This window comes from Pongo abelii, chromosome X (genome assembly GCF_028885655.2).
Source record: "Pongo abelii isolate AG06213 chromosome X, NHGRI_mPonAbe1-v2.0_pri, whole genome shotgun sequence".
NCBI classification, from domain to species: Eukaryota; Metazoa; Chordata; class Mammalia; order Primates; family Hominidae; genus Pongo; species Pongo abelii.
In genome coordinates, this window is record NC_072008.2 from 78,941,860 (window position 1) to 78,958,136 (window position 16,277).

Here is a 16,277-nt window from a genome sequence, read left to right on the forward strand (position 1 = left end):
GTGGCCTCTGCAATATACTATACAAGACAACCATCCCCAAGACACATAATGATCAAACTCACCAAGGTCAATGCCAAAGAATAAATATTAAAGGCAACTAGAGAGAAGGGGGGTCACCTAAAAAGGGACCCTCATCAGGCTAACAGTGAACATTTCAGCAGAAATCCTACATTCTAGAAGAGATTGGGGACCTATATTGAGCATCCTTCAAGAAAAGAAATACGGGCCAGGCGTGGTAGCTCAAGCCTGTAATCCCAGCACTTTGGGAGGCCAAGGTGGGCAGATCACGAGGTCAGGAGATCGAGACCATCCTGGCTAACATGGTGAAACCCCGTCTGTACTAAAAAAATACAAAAAAATTAGCTGGGTGTGGTGGCAGTTGCCTGTAGTCCCAGCTACTCGGGAGGCTGAGGCAGGAGAATGGCGTGAACCTGGGAGGCGGAGGTTGCAGTGAGCCAAGATCGGGCCACTGCACTCCAGTCAGGGCAACAGAGCAAGACTCTGTCTCAAAAAAAAAAAAAAAAAAAAAAAAAAAAGAAAAGAAATCCAACTAAGAATTTCATATCCAGCCAAACTAAGCTTTTTAAGCAAAGGAGAAATAAAATCCTTTCCATCCAAGCAAACGCTAAGGGAATTTGTGATCAACAGGCCTGCCTTACAAAAGGTCCTTAATGTAGTACTAAACATAGAAAGAAAAGACCATTACTAACCACCACCAAAACACACTCAAGTGCATAGACCGTCAACACTATAAACCAAGTACACAATCAAGTCTACCTAACAGCCAGCTAACAACATAATGACAGGATCGAATCTACACATATCAATATCGACCTTGAACATAAATGGGTTAAACATCCGCACTTAAAAGGCACAGAGTGGAAAGTTAGATAAAGAAGTAAGACCCAACTGTATGCTGTCTTCAAGATACCCATCTTACACAAAAGGATATTTATAGGCTGAAAGTAAGGGGATGGAGAAAGGTCTATCAAGCAAATGGAAAACAAAAAAGGGCAGAGCTTGCCGTTCTTATATCAGGCAAAAGTGACATTAAATGAACAATGATCAAAAAGGACAAAGAAGGGCATTACATAATGATAAAAAGTTCAATTCAACAACAAGATGTAACTAAATATATATGCACCCAACACTGCAGCATCTAGATTGATTAAACAAGTTCTTAGAGACTTACAAAGAGACTTAGATAACCACTTAATAATAGTGGGATACTTCAACACCCCATTGACAATAGTGGACAGATCATCAAGGGACAATACTAACTAGGATATTCCAGACCTAAATTTGATGCTTGATCAAATGGACCTAACAGACATCTACAGAACACTGCACCCAACAAAATTAGATATACATTCTTTTCATCTGTACATGGCACATATTCTAAAATTGACCACTTGCTCAGCCATAAGGCAATTGCTAAGAAATTTTTTTAAAAAGCCGAAATCATAGCAACCATACTGTTAGACCACAGTGCAATAAAAATAGAAATCAAAACCAAGAAGTTCTTTCAAATCATACAATTACATGGAAATTAAGCAGTATGCTCGTGAATGACTTTTGGGTAAACAATGAAATTAAGGCAGGAATCAAGACATTTTTGAAGCTAATGACAACAAAGATACAACATACCATAATCTCTGGGACCCAGCTAAAGCAGTGTTAAGAGGAAAGCTTATAGTACTAAACACCCACATCAAAAGGTTAGAAAGATCTCAAATTAACAACCTAACATCACACCTAGAGGAACTAGAAAAATAAAAACAAACCAATCCCAAAGCTAGAAGAAGACATGGAATAACCAAAATCAGAGCTGAGCTGAATGAAATAGAGATGAGAAAAACCATACAAAAAAAAAAAAATCAATGAACTAAACCTTGGTTCTTTAAAAGACTAAATAAGATTGGTAGACTACTAGCTAAACTAATAAAGAAAAAAAGATGATAAAGATAAATAAATGAAAAAGGGGACATTACCACTGACTCCACAGAAATACAAAAATCCCTCAGAGATTATTACAACACCTCTCCAGATATGAACTAGAAAACCTAGAAGAAATGGATAAATTCTCAGACACATACAACATCCCAACATTGAATGAGTAAGAAATTGAAATCATGACCAGACAAATAATGAGTTCTGAAATTGAATCAGAAATAAAAAGTCTACCAACCAGAAGATGCCCTGGACCAGACTGATTCACAGCTGAATTCTTCCAGATGTATAAATAAGAGCTGGTACTGATCTTCCTGAAACTATTTCAAAAAATTGAGGAGAACAGACTCCTCCTTAACATATTCCACGAGACTAGTATCATTCTGATACCAAAAGTTGGCAGAGACACAGTGAAAAAAAAATTCATACCAATACCCCTGATGAACACAGATATAAAATCTATTAACAAAATGCAAACAAACCAAATCCAGCAGCACATCAAAAAGCTAATCCACTATGCTCAAGTCAAATCTATTCCTGCAATGCAAGGTTGGTTCAACATATGCAAGTCAATAATTGTGATTTGTCACATAAACAACTAACAACAAAAACCACATGATCATCTCAAAAGATGCAGAAAAGTGTTTTGATAAAATTCAACATCCCTTCATGTTAAAAACCTTCAACAAACTATGCATCAAAAGTACATACCTCAAAATAATAAGAGCCATCTATGACAAACCCACAGCCAACATCATACTAAATGGGCAAAAGCTGGAAGCATTCCCATTGAGAACCAGAACAAGATAAGGATGCCCACTCTCACCACTCCTATTTAACATAGTACTGGAAGTCCTAGCCAGAGCAATCAGGCAAAAGAAAGAAATAAAAGGCATCCAAACGGGAAGTGAGAAAGTAAAACTGTCTCCCTTCACAGATGATATGATACCATACCTGCAAAACCCCATAGTCTCTGCCCAAAGCCTCCCAGATCTGATAAGCAATTTCAGCAAAGTTTCAGGATACAAAATCAATGTACAAAAATCAGTAGTGCTTTAGACACCGGTAATGTCTAAGCTGAGAGCCAAATCTAGAATGCAATCCTGCTTACAATCTCCACAAAAATAAAATACCTAGGAAGACAGCTAAAAAGGGAGACAAAAAATCTCTACAAGAATTACCAAACAGTACTGAAGGAAATCAAAGAAACAAAAACATGGAAAAACATTCCATGCTCACAGATAGGAAAAAATCAATGTTGTTAAAATGTTCATACTGCATAAAGCAATTTACAGATTCAATACTATTCATATCAAACTACCAATGATATTTATCAAAGAATTATAAAAATACATTGTAAAATTCATTTGGAACTAAAAATGAGCTCAACTAGCAAAACCAATTCTACTCTGATTTGTATGGGTGTCGATCTCTGTGTTTATCTTCCTTGCAGTTTATTGATCCTATTAGATGTATGTAGATGAATGTTTTCATCAAATTTGGGAGGATTTCAGCCATTATTTAAATTAAATACTTTTTCTGCTCATTTTCTTCTTTCTGGTAGTTCCATTATGTGTATGTTAGTGCACTTAATGGTGGCCCATCTTTCTTTGAGTTTCTTTTCGTTTTTGTTTATGTTTTTCACTCTGCTCTGCAGATTGCATAATCTCTATTAATCTATTTCCAAGTTCACTGATTCTTTCTTCTGACAAATCAAATCTACTCTTGAGTGGCTCTTGCTCCTCACCCACTGTTGGAACATACATATCTTGAAGAACTCCCCATTTCCCAATGGCCCTCTGAGGCATGCTGCCCTCTTCTCTCAAATATCTGTAAGTAATAAAAACTGCTTGTTATTTCATATATCCTTTTTTTTGTGCTGCCTCTTCTGTGTCTCACCTGACCATCACACCTGAATCTAATTCTCCTCCTAGTTAGAGCTTTCCTAGAGAGTGGCTATCTTGGTAGGAATAAACTGGACACAGATCAGAGAAGAGCCACTAGGGCATCTTCCAGTATAAACATGTTTCTTATCAGAAGGACACCTGATCATGGTCAAGTGGGTTGGACACTTAGGCATTAGGCTGTCCTCCAGGATAAAGAGGTATCCCATAAAAGGTACATTGTAAACATCCAGGACAACCTCCCCTGGAGTCTTGTCAGGGCAGGGCTAGGATTTGTGGCCACTCTCCAGAGAGAGACCCCAAAATCAAATTTTATATATATATGTGTGTGTGTGTGTGTGCATGTGTGTGTGTATGTGTATATATATATATACTTGTATATATATAGCAATTGGTGCATCAAGCAGAGTGGTCATGACCACGAGGGACACAACAAAATGCCTTTAGACTGCTTTTGGCTTGTTAGCTGGCCCTTTCACCTGGCTAACACCATTTGAGAAGTCTCCATGGCTTGCTGATGTGTGTCTGTGTTGCTGCATACTACTGCTTATTGTCTTTATTAACTACCGCCAAAACTCCCCTCCCTAAATTGAGTGCATCCTAGAAAGTCAGAGTTCTCCCCAAGAACCAACAATCACCTGCCTTATTACAGCAAGAGAGGCAACTATGATCGCTATCACTCTCCTGAATGGGAACTACTAGTCACAGTTAAGTTGACTGTATTCTGAAGGCCTTGCCTAGATTCGAATGGCTTATTACTGAGAGGTTAAAGGGAGTAACCTGTGCTAAGGGGCTGTCAGGAAGATACTGGGCCAGTGTAAGCCTTAGCAGATGGCAAGAGGAAGATGTACTCTGACTACCCACTGAATTGGTGAGGCAATATCTGGGGCTAGATTTCCCATTATGACAAGAGGGGTGCCTACTTCACTGGGGAGATGACAGCATCTCACTGGCAGCAGTGGCACTGTGATCTACAATCGATATGTTTCTGTCTTCTCTTCCTTCTGTCACTCTTGATCCCCTTACCCTCTGTGTTTTGGTTTAACTCCATTGTGTGTGATGACAAAGAACTTAATGATTCAAATTAAAAGGCCAGAACATTTCTTTGCCAACTCTCCCATAATCTCTGAGGAGGTTAGCAAACTATTAAAGAAACAGGGCTTGGGGCCTTGCCAAGTGATCCTGCCACTGTTGCACTAGTGGAGGCTGATCCAAATCCAGATGATGTTGATTGGGATGCCTTGGAGAGCAAGGCAGCTACCTACAACAGGACCAATGAAAACCACAAATGGAGGCCACTGGTCACAACTGGAGCCACTTGGAACCACCAGGAGCTTGTTAGGTAAACATCCAAAAAGAGAGAGAAAAGAGAATGTTTTTAGCCACCTAGAAATACAAGCCATTCTAAAGATTTTACTTAAAAGAAAAGAATGGTGGAGGCTCATTGTCCTGTTGTTGGAGGTTGTCCCAGGGAAAGGTTACTGCCTGGAGACACCAGGTCCCTTCCCCCTCCCTGTATTCCTCTAATAAACCAGATACAGAAACTATGAACCACAGTGTCAGGAGGCTAAAAACCTAAAACAAAACAAAACACAATAAGGAAAAAATACCGCTGCTTTCAGTGGCTTCAAGTTCAAGGAAAAAAACAAAGAGGAACTTCAACTTTAAGAATTGAGGAAAATCAGCTCTAGCAAGCAAAATACTAGCCCTAGATTACTTATCGATGTATAAATAAACCCCTAATAAAAGGGGATAAAATAAAAGATACATAATAAATTATATATACATATTTTGATATCAATGTATGATAAATTGTGTATATGTGTATATATGATATGTAACTAAAAGCAAAATTCCACGCTTTGATTCAATTAGAAATTCAAAATTTATATAACAAAAAGGTTTAGACAAGGCATGGCGGTTTACACCTATAATCCCAGCACATTAGGAGGCCGAGGTGGGAGGATTGAAGCCAGCCTGAGCAACATAAGCAAGATCCCATCTCTACAAAAAATTTAAAAATTAGCTGGGTGTGGTGGCCCGTGCCTGTAGTCCCAGCTATTTGGAAGGCTGACACGGGAGGATTGCTTGAGTCCAGGAGTCTGAGGCTGCAGTGAGCTAGGATCATGCCACTGCACTCCAGCCTGGGCAACAGAGTGAGACCCTGTCTAAAAAAAAAAATGTTTAAAAAGGGTGCTGATTGGTTTTTGTGCCTCTACAACATAGATTATAACTTAACAACTGATAGAACGCACCAAAATTGAAAAAAATCTATGGATTTAATCAATACTGGGGCTCAAATTATACCTGGGCACCTCAATAAATTTAAACATTGTGCCCCCTATATTCTTAAAATGGTAACTAAATATAATAGAGAAAAATAGATATGCCTTAATTTGTTGCCTTGCCTAAATTTCTCATAGTCATAGTACCCAATGCTGTAACATATACCATACTGGAATTAAATGCTCTGACACAACAAATAATGAATTAAAGTCAAAGCAAATCTTTGGCTGTTAAAAACTGGCTTGATGGAATGGGATTCCATGAACACCCAGTTAAAAGACTTCATATGGCCCAATGTAAGCTAAAATGAGGGCTGCAAAGCTTAAAACTTATTACATGAAACCCAATTAATAAAGAAGTGATTACTCTCAATGCTTCTCCATTTAGCAGACCATTTTGACATTTGATTGCTCTTATATCTGAAATAAATAAATTTAAAAAGGGGTTCTCAAGATGGCTTACTACCACCTTAATGATGTGGTCCCATCCATCAAGGCTCCCTATGCAATATGTGAAATTATTAATATTATTGATTCTATTCTGTCAACAATCAGTAAATATTTTGTTCTTATAGATTGGCTAATATGTTCTGTTTAATGCCTGTTTCAACAGTCTCTCAGTTGCAGTTTGCTTCCACCTCCGAAAGGGACACAATACACTTTTTCTAGGTTACTGATGGGGTACCATAATAGCTTTTTTTTTTTTTTTTTTTTTTTTTTTGAGACAGGGTCTCACTCTGTCGCCCAGGCTGGAGTGTGATGGTGCGATTTCAGCTCACTGCAACCTCCGCTTCCTGGGTTCAAGCGATTCTCATGTCTCAGCCTCTGAGTAGCCAGGATTACAGGTGTGTGCCACCACACCCAGCTAATTTTTGTATTTTTAGTAGATATGGGGTTTCACCATGTTGACCAGGCTGGTCTCGAACCCCTGACCTCAGATGATCCACCCGCCTTGGCCTCCCAAAATGCTGGGATTACAGGTGTGAGCCACCGTGCCCAGCCCACGATAGCTTTTTTATCACATGCAATCTTTGGAGATAAGACCCTAATGGCATGTATCTTTCTCCAGGAATAAAGGTCTGATATTACATGAATGACATCCTCTTTCAAGGAGATTCATCTGACACACTCACTAAGTACATATAAGTCCAGTATCTTTTTGACTCATAAATTAAAATTGACATCACTCCTATTAGTGCTTTCAAAAAACCTCATTCACAGCAACTTTTTCACGCCTTCTGGAGTCTGTGGACCACTCCTGATGGCCATTAGTTGCTCCAGGGCTTCTAATGCAACATATGGCCCCTCTTGGCCTTGTGCTATACACCATTAAAACAACAAATACCTGCCTACATACTGGGCACATTTGGAAATAGAAGATCTCATAGACCTTGAGCCTGTGACCCTCCATACCCAGCTGCTCATTATGCTTTGGGTCATGGAAGCAGCACCCCACAAGCTCAGCCTGGCTATGAAGGAAGACCTCGTTAAAACAGGGTGGAGCCAAACTTGGGTGGAGCCCATCTTAGGATAGGGCCCAAGAAACAACACACTTAGCCAAACCTCAGGCAGTCATCTTAGCATTGGATGCCCTGATCAACAAATGGTCCTGGCCAGGAATAGCTCACACCTGTAATCCAAGTGCTTTAGGGGACAGAGGTGAAAGGATCACTTGAGGCCAAGAATTCGAGAGAAGTCTGGGCAACATAGTGAGACCCTGTCTCTACAAAAATAATAAAAATAAAAAAAATTAGCCAGTCATGGTGCCGCATACCGGTAGTCCTAGCTACTCAGGAGGCTGAGGCAGAGATCACTTGAGCCCAGGAGTTCGAGGTTACAGTGAGCTATGATCATGCCATTGTACTCCAGCCTGGGCTGGAGACTCTGTCTCAAAAAAAAAAAAAAAAAAAAAATTAAAAACAGAATTACTATATGGTCCAGTAATTCCACTTCTCAGTGTATATTCCAAGGAAGTGAAGGCAGGGACTCAAGCAGATATTTGCACACCCATGTTCATAGCAACATTATTCACAATACACAAAAGATGGTGGCAACCCAGTGTACATTAATTGATTAATAAATAAACAAGATGTTGTATATAAATACAATGGAATATTATTCAGCCTTAAAGAGGGAGAAAATTTTGACACATGGATGAAACTTGAGGACATTAGGCTAAGTGAAATATACCAATAATAAAAAGATAAATACTGTATACAGTTATATGAGGTACCTAGAGTAAATTCATACAAACAAAAAGTAGAGGGGTGGTTTCTAGAGGCTGAAAGGAGGGGGAAATGGGAGTCTTGTTTATTGGGTATAGGGTTTCAATTTTGCAAAAGATTGGTTGTACCACAATGGAAATGAACTTACAACTACTGAACTGGAAACTTAAAAATGGTTTTAAGATAGTAAGTTTTATATTATGTATATTTTACCACAATGTAAAAAACCTAATTAATAAAGAGGTGATTATCTCCACTGCTTCTTGATTTGACAGCTGAATTTTCTTGTTATTAACAAGAAAATTAAAAATACATTTATTTGGCATAGATACATAGATACACAAATACACCTGATGGCATCTCAGGATGGATTATTACAATCTGTGGTCTCATCCATTAAGGCCCCCAAACACCCAATATTACAAAAATTACTGATTCTATCCAATCAACAACTGATAAATATTTTGCTATTACGTATTTGGCTAATATGTTCTGTTCAGTGCCTATTTCAACAGCATCTCACCACAGTTTGCCTTCATCTCCAAAGGAACACAACACTCTTCTTCAGGCTACCCATGGGGTACCTAAACAGCTTTGCCATTGCACACAATCTTTGCAGATGAGAGCCTAACTACTTTCACCTTTTACCAGGATCACAGGTATAACATCATCCTCCAAGGAGATTCATTTGATATATTCATTTAGAATCTACAAGTCCAACATCTTTTAGTCCTTTTTGAGTTCTGATGGCAACACATTCCTCATTTACAAATAGAAATAGGCTGCTCCACAATGGAAGTGTCTGAGTTAGTTTTATCGGATCTTTCTAGAGGGAAGGGTTACATCAGGGCATATATAGGAGAGGTTTTTCTAGTGTTTGTGCAGTGGCTCAACATGCTTCTTCATACATTGTATGTAGCATTAGCATTTTAAATCACCCTTGGGCATGATTTTTAGCATTAAAAATGAGGAAGAGTTAACTATAGGTTGGAGTTTAAGTCTATCTGCACATGCAGGTACTCCAGGGAAGTCTCTAGACCCCTGAAACAGAAACTTGCGATAATTATTTCTTGGGTTTTTTGTTACTGACTGGTTGAGGGTCACATAAGCTAGATCTTGAGTGAGAGGTTTTTATCCTTTTTCTCCAGACCATATTAAAACAGGAAACCAACCAGCCTGCCTGTCTCAAGAAGGAAGGTACCAGACTCTTTTTAACAACGAGCTGTGGTGGGAAATAATTGAACAAGAATTTACTCACACCCAAGGGAGGTAATCCACACGCCACCCACTAAGCCTCACCTCTAACATTGAGGATCAAATTTCACCATGTGATTAGGATGGGACAAACATCCGAACTATAGCAGTCTCATATATAATGTGTTTTTAAGTACATGGAGGTTACATATATATGAAATCTAGGAGAGGTTACTACTATCTGTACCTCTCTAAAAATTAATGGAGATCATTATTTTCCCCAGAAGGACCTGTCATGTATCAGTCAACTCCTTGACTCCCTAGAGAGGGGATCACTCACTCTACTGTGCCCTCTCCTTCTCCACCTCCAGCTTTACATCCTGCCCTTCTTCTCCAATCACTACCATAGCAATCACCCTTTCCCCTTGGTCACACAAAAATACTACTAATATCTACATATACTTTACTAACTTATCAGTTCATAACCTGCCTGCAGCAACATAACTGTTTGACTCTTCACTTTGACCCAAGAAATACACCAAGATATTACTGTTTATATATATGTATATATGTGTGTATCTATATCTGTCATACACACATTTATATGTGTATATGTGATATATATACACATACATATGTATATATAAATAAATATATAATCATACATATATATAAACTTTAATACACTTTACAACTCCAACAAGATATTGTTAGAGATCTCAGAAATTTCAGATCTACTTTTTTTGGTTAATGCCATATAAATGAGAAACTTAATCATGGTCCAGCCTATAAAGACTCTTATATTTAATACTTCTACTTGCATTCCTTTCTTTTGATTCCCATTATAAAATGTTTTCTATGCCGTTTGGGATAACATATGTCCTACCATATAGTCTCTATCATCATCCCAATATGTTTTTAATATGATATCAAAGTATCACAGGGCCAATTGTATTCAATTGTATTAACCATGTCTTTAATTTTCTATATTCTGATGCTTTGACATCTTGAGGCAGTGCTGACCTTGGAGGGATTGCTCCTCCCAGGATTAGCCAATTTCTAGAGACAGTAAACAACTGGATTATGAAAGTGTCTTTCATATGCAAACCAACCACTCCAGAGTCCATATCCTCAATCACCTCCTTTATTGGCTTCTCAGGCACAGGGCCACTATTTACCTGCCCAAATCACCCCCGGGTCAGGTATCAGACAACTAGGAAAAGCTCCTTAAGCTGTAGAGCCTGCTAAAATTATTCAAACTAGCTAATTCTAAACCTGCTTACTTTATTTGCCTATTCCTTCCCTCAGAAACCACAATAAAGGCTCTTGCCCACATTCTTGCCTCACCCTCTGCCTCCTGACTGACACTGGTGCTTTCCTGGGTGACCCCCGACGGTGTGGCATGCCTCTTCTTGTGATCTGTGAGTATAACAATCTTTTCAATGGCAGGGATTTCCTGATTTGTTGGTCTTACCTACTTAAATAATAATAAAAGCCATATTTTAAAACACCACCCCAAACAGACAAAAGCTCTGTGGGGTAATTTATTTGGGAACTGATCCCAAGAGTAGAAATGAAGTATATAGGAGTATTTTAAAAAGGAAGGAAAGCCAGTACAAGGAATAATTCCAAATTTTAGTTACCATACAACTGATAACAGGTATATAATCTTGGGGACCTTCTGAGTTGCATTATGAAATATATCTCAGAACTGTCTAGTTGAAGGACAATAAGAGGGAAGGATTTAGCCAACATCTCCCATTCCCTTATTAGTCAAGATAATCCCACGTGACTTAATTCTGCCACACATCCTATTTGCACATGTCTGACTGCCCACTGGTCTGTAATTTGCCCAGTGATTTGGCATCAGAGAAGCTCCTGTGCAAGAAGCAAGATATACACTGCATTGGGCCAATGCAAGGCCTTGTCAGATTACGCTTGCATAGAACTGGTCACCACAGCAGTGACTCGATTAAAAGAAGACATGATTTGACATGCACACAAGCTGTACCCAAAGCACCTTACGTGTACTTGTTTTGCATTTTGTTAATATATCTCTTAAGCCTCTTTAACTCTCTAAGTTCCCCCTCGTTCTCTTATTTTTCTTATTCTTTGCAAATTATTCGTTGAAGAAATATAGTCAATTATTGTTTAGACTTTTCCAGAGTCTGGATTTTGCTGATTGAGTTTCAATGATGTCATTTAACATGTTCCCCTGGCTCTATGTTTCTTACAAAATATAAGCTAGGCATGGTGACACACACCTGTAGTCCAAGCTACTCAGGATGCAAAAGCAAAAAAATTTCTTTAGACCAGGAGTTCAAGGCTGCAGTATGCTATGATCACACCTGTGAACAGTCACTGTGCTCCATAAAAAAAATTTAAAAGTACAGATGCTTTGTTTAACTTGAGGTACAGTTTGTATAGGAAGTCAAAATAAATGCTTCTCTCTTTACCTTTTTGAAAATCAGCTTTCCAAACAATGTATTGATCTCTATCATCTTCCAAAGGACATTTATTAATTTGCAAGGGCTGTCATAACAAAGTACCACAGACTGGGTAGCTTTAAACAACAGAAATTTATTTTCTCACAGTTATGGAGGCTAGAAGCCTGAAATCAAGTTGTCAGCAGAGTTAGTTCCTCCTGAGGGGCCATCAGGGAAGAATTTTCAGGTTTAGAGATGGCCATCTTCTCCCTGTGCCTTCACACTGTCTGCACTCTGTTCCTCAAAACTCTACCAGCACCTACATATTACCCAATTCAAAAGGCACTTCTATATTTTTAAAGCAGCACCCCACATTTCAGCACCAAAATCTTATATAAATGTCATCTAAATCAAATATGAGTGACTTGAGGTATGATTCATCCTGAGGCAAAATTCCTCTCCATCTGAACACCAGTAAAACCAGACAGGTTATCTGCTTTAAAAATACAATAGTAGAACAGACATAGGATAGAAATTACTATTTCAAAGAGAAAAAATGAGAAAAAAAAGGATCATGGATTGCAAGCAAATTCAAACCCGAACAGGGAAAATTCCATTAGATTTTAAGGCTCAAGAATAAATTTCTTTGGCTCAGTGTTCTGTCCTCTGAGCCCACCCAGGTGGTGGCCAAGCCTTCTCAGCTCTGGAAAGCAGCCCTACTCACCTCAGCCCTAGAAAACAGACCCACACCCTCTGGCACTCACAAGCAGATGCCTGGCTAGATGAAATCTGGAGGATACAGCCACATTCCCTAGGCCTGTGCCTCTGGGCCCAAGGGAGAAGTGACAGTCCTGCTGACCTCTGATCTACCTTTGGGTTATTCTTCTCTTTTCTTGAAGGATAAGACATGTTTACAGCTGGATAGCTCTATTGGCCCATTCTGTAGAATTCCAGAAGTCCAACAGCCTTCCTTCATTTTATCCCATCTCTGTCCCCTTCAGTCCAAGCTAGCAGCATTTCTGCTGGTACAAAATTCTCAAAACCCTTTTGGGCCTCCTGTGCAATTCAAAGGGGGTACAAAATCAGATGAGAGTCATCGACATATATTTCCTAGACAACTGCCTGTCTATTCCTGGATTCTGCCGAGCTGTTCATTGGATCTATGAATTGCACATGTAATATCTTTAGTAAATTGTTTTCCAGCCATGTCCTTGATGTTCTCTCCAGAACACACTTTCTAAGTTTTGCAATATGAATAGGATGAGAATTTCCCAAATCTTCAAGTCTGGTTCCTTTTTACTTAACAATTCATTCCTCAAATTAATTCTCTTCTCTCACATTTTACTATAAAGCAGCAAAAAGAAGCCAGGTCAGGTCTTTGACACTTGGCTTAGAAATCTCCTCAGCTAAATATCCATTCATTACTTACAAATTCTACTTTCCACCAAACACTAGAACACAATTTGTCCAAGTTCTTTGCTACTTTATAACAAGAATAACCTTTCCTCCCGTTTCCAATAACATGTTCCTCATTTCTGTTTGGGACCGCACCAGAACCTTAAACATTCATATTTTTACCATATGACGTTCATGATGATATATATACTCCATAAGACGACAGAAGCTTTCTGTCTTTACAGCTCTTCTCTTTTCTTTCTGAGCCTTCACCAAAATCATTTTAATGTCCATATTTCTACCAATAGTCACTTCAAAGGAATCAAGGCTTCTACTAACATGCTTCTCATTTTATTTTAATTACCATTTCAAAAATCCTAACTTTAATTATTGTCACATTCAGGTTTTGAGGGTTAGGACTTCAACATTTGGACTCTTTTTTAGAGACAGAGTTTCAGTATGTTGCTCAGGCTAGTGTGTAGTGGCTATTCACTGGCATGATTATAACTCACTACAGCCTTGAACCTCTGGACTTTATCCTCCTGCTTCAGCCTTTTGAGTAGCTGGGACTATAGGCATGTACCACTGAGCCAAACTTCAACATGTGAATGTTTTTGGGAGACACAATTCAACCAACAGGAACATTACTTTTTTTGCAAATATCAATATGAAATCTTTGTGTGAGACATATTTTATGTTTACAGTTCATTGCAGTTATGATTTTTATTGATGCTCAGATTGTCCCACATTTGGCCTGTGAGATTTTCATCAAATTGACTTCTGAGTCTCTTTGACATGACCCAGTGGTCTTTGATGCCTTTTTTTTTTTTTTTTTTGAGATGGAGTCTTAACTCTGTCGCTAGGCTGGAGTGCAGTGGTGCAATCTCGGCTCACTACAACCTCCGCCTCCCGAGTTCAAGCGATTCTCCTGCCCCAGCCTCCCAAGTAGCTAGGATTACAGGTACCTGCCACCATGCCCGGCTAATTTTTGTACTTTTAGTAGAGATGGGGTTTCTCCATGTTGGCCAGGCTGGTCTCGAACTCCTAACCTCAAGTGATCTGCCTGCCTTGGCCTCCCAAAGCGCTGGGATTACAGGCATGAGCCACCACGCCCCGCCTGATACTTTCCTTGTATTATTTTTTAAAAAATTTTGTGGGGGGAGATTTGCTTTCCTTTTCTCTGAAAGGGGAGGAAATCGAAACTGAGTGGCTCATGATGGAAAGAGGGGAAGTCCAGGGGTGCAGGAGGCCCCTGGGTGAAGGCAGAGGCTAACATGGGGTTTGGAGCTATGGGTGGCCATCAGCCTGACCATCTTTGTGCTGTCTGTCATCACTATCATCATTTGCTTCACCTGCTCCTGCTGCTGCCTGTACAAGATGTGCCGCCAACCACGTCCGGTTGTCACCAGCATCACGTTCACCACTGTGGTGCACGCCCCTTACACTCAGCCTCCAAGTGTGCCGCCCAGCTACCCTGGATCGAGCTACCAGGGCTACTACCCCATGCTCCCCCAGCCAGGGATGCCAGCAGCACCCTACCCAACACAGTACCCACCACCTTACTCGGCCCAGCCCATGGGCCCGCCGGCCTACCACGAGACCCTGGCTGGAGGAGCAACCGCGCCATACCCCAGGAGCCAGCCTCCTTACAACCTGGCCTACATATGTGCCCCGAAGGCGGCTCCCGGAGCGGAGCGTGCCCCGGCCTCTCCGGCTGCCACTAGGTTACGTTGTGTGTGTGAGTGGTGTGCAGGCACGGTTCCTTACGCCCCGTGCGTGCTGTGTGTGTCCTGCCTGTATATGTGGCTTCCTTTGATGCTGATGAGGTGGGGAACGATCCTTGCCAGAGTGGGCTGGGACCAGACTTTCTTCTCTTCCTCACCTGAAATTATGCTTCCTAAAATCTCAAGCCAAACTCAAAGAAAGGGGTGTGGAGCACCCTGTGAGGTAGCCCCTGAGAGGTGGGGGGTCTCCATGGCACATCTGGAGTTCTTTTCCAGCTTACCCTAGGGTGACCAAGTGTGGCCTGTCACACCAGGATGGTGCAGCTTTCTGTGAGTATGATACAGATGTGTCCTGGTTTTGGCAACGTAGCCAGCTGCTGCTTAAGGGCATGGTTTGTCCCCAGAGTTGGGGGTACCCTTTGCAGAGCCAGGGACATGATGCAAGTGAAGCTTGGGATCTGACCAAGTTGGGCTTTGATCCTTTGGGCAGATGTCCCATTGCTCCCTGGAGCCTGTGTCATGCCCATTGGGGGTCAGGCAGCCTCCTGATGCCAGAACACCTCAGGCAGAGCCCTGCTTACCTGATAGCTATCTACCTGGACTGTTCCTGTCCCTGCATCCTCCCTAGGACCACCTGGAGGGCCACACACACAGCCTAGCTACCCACAGGGCGCTCTCCTGCCCTTGCTGGCCCTGCCCTTCCCACAGGTGAACAGGGTGCTCTGTCCACCAGCACACTCAGGTCTCCTCCCTGCAGTGTTTTCATTTTATTTTAACCAAACATTTTGCCTGTTTTCTGTTTTAAAATGTGATAGTTGATGTGAGACTGAAACCCCTGGGTTGTGGAGGGAAATTGGCCAGGAGAAGAGGGAAAACCTGGCAACTGTGAGTCCCTGCTTCCCCTGACACCAGCCTCATGGAATATGCAACTCCTGTACCCCAGTCCAGTGTGTTCTGGCAGCAGGAACACCTGGGCCAAGGGGCCATCTGGACCAAAGGTGGGGTGTGGGGTCCTGGATGGCAGACATGAATACCTCGGTGTTCCCTGTCTCTCAGTTATTGTTTCACCAGAGCTGTCTCAGCTTCGTATCTGTTGTGTTTCTGAGAGTCTAGGGTCTGCACCCTTGTTTATAATAAATGCAATAGTTTGGAAAAAAATTGTGGGCACATAGTA

The 16,277-nt window shown here is 40.7% G+C and overlaps 2 pseudogenes; both read left to right on the forward strand.

Annotated features, from left to right (window-relative positions):
- The window catches only part of LOC100442523 (alanyl-tRNA editing protein Aarsd1-like), a 139,593-nt pseudogene that overhangs the window by 109,469 nt on the left and 13,847 nt on the right, over window positions 1–16,277 (forward strand).
- LOC100448665 (uncharacterized) lies at window positions 14,225–15,337 on the forward strand (annotated as a pseudogene).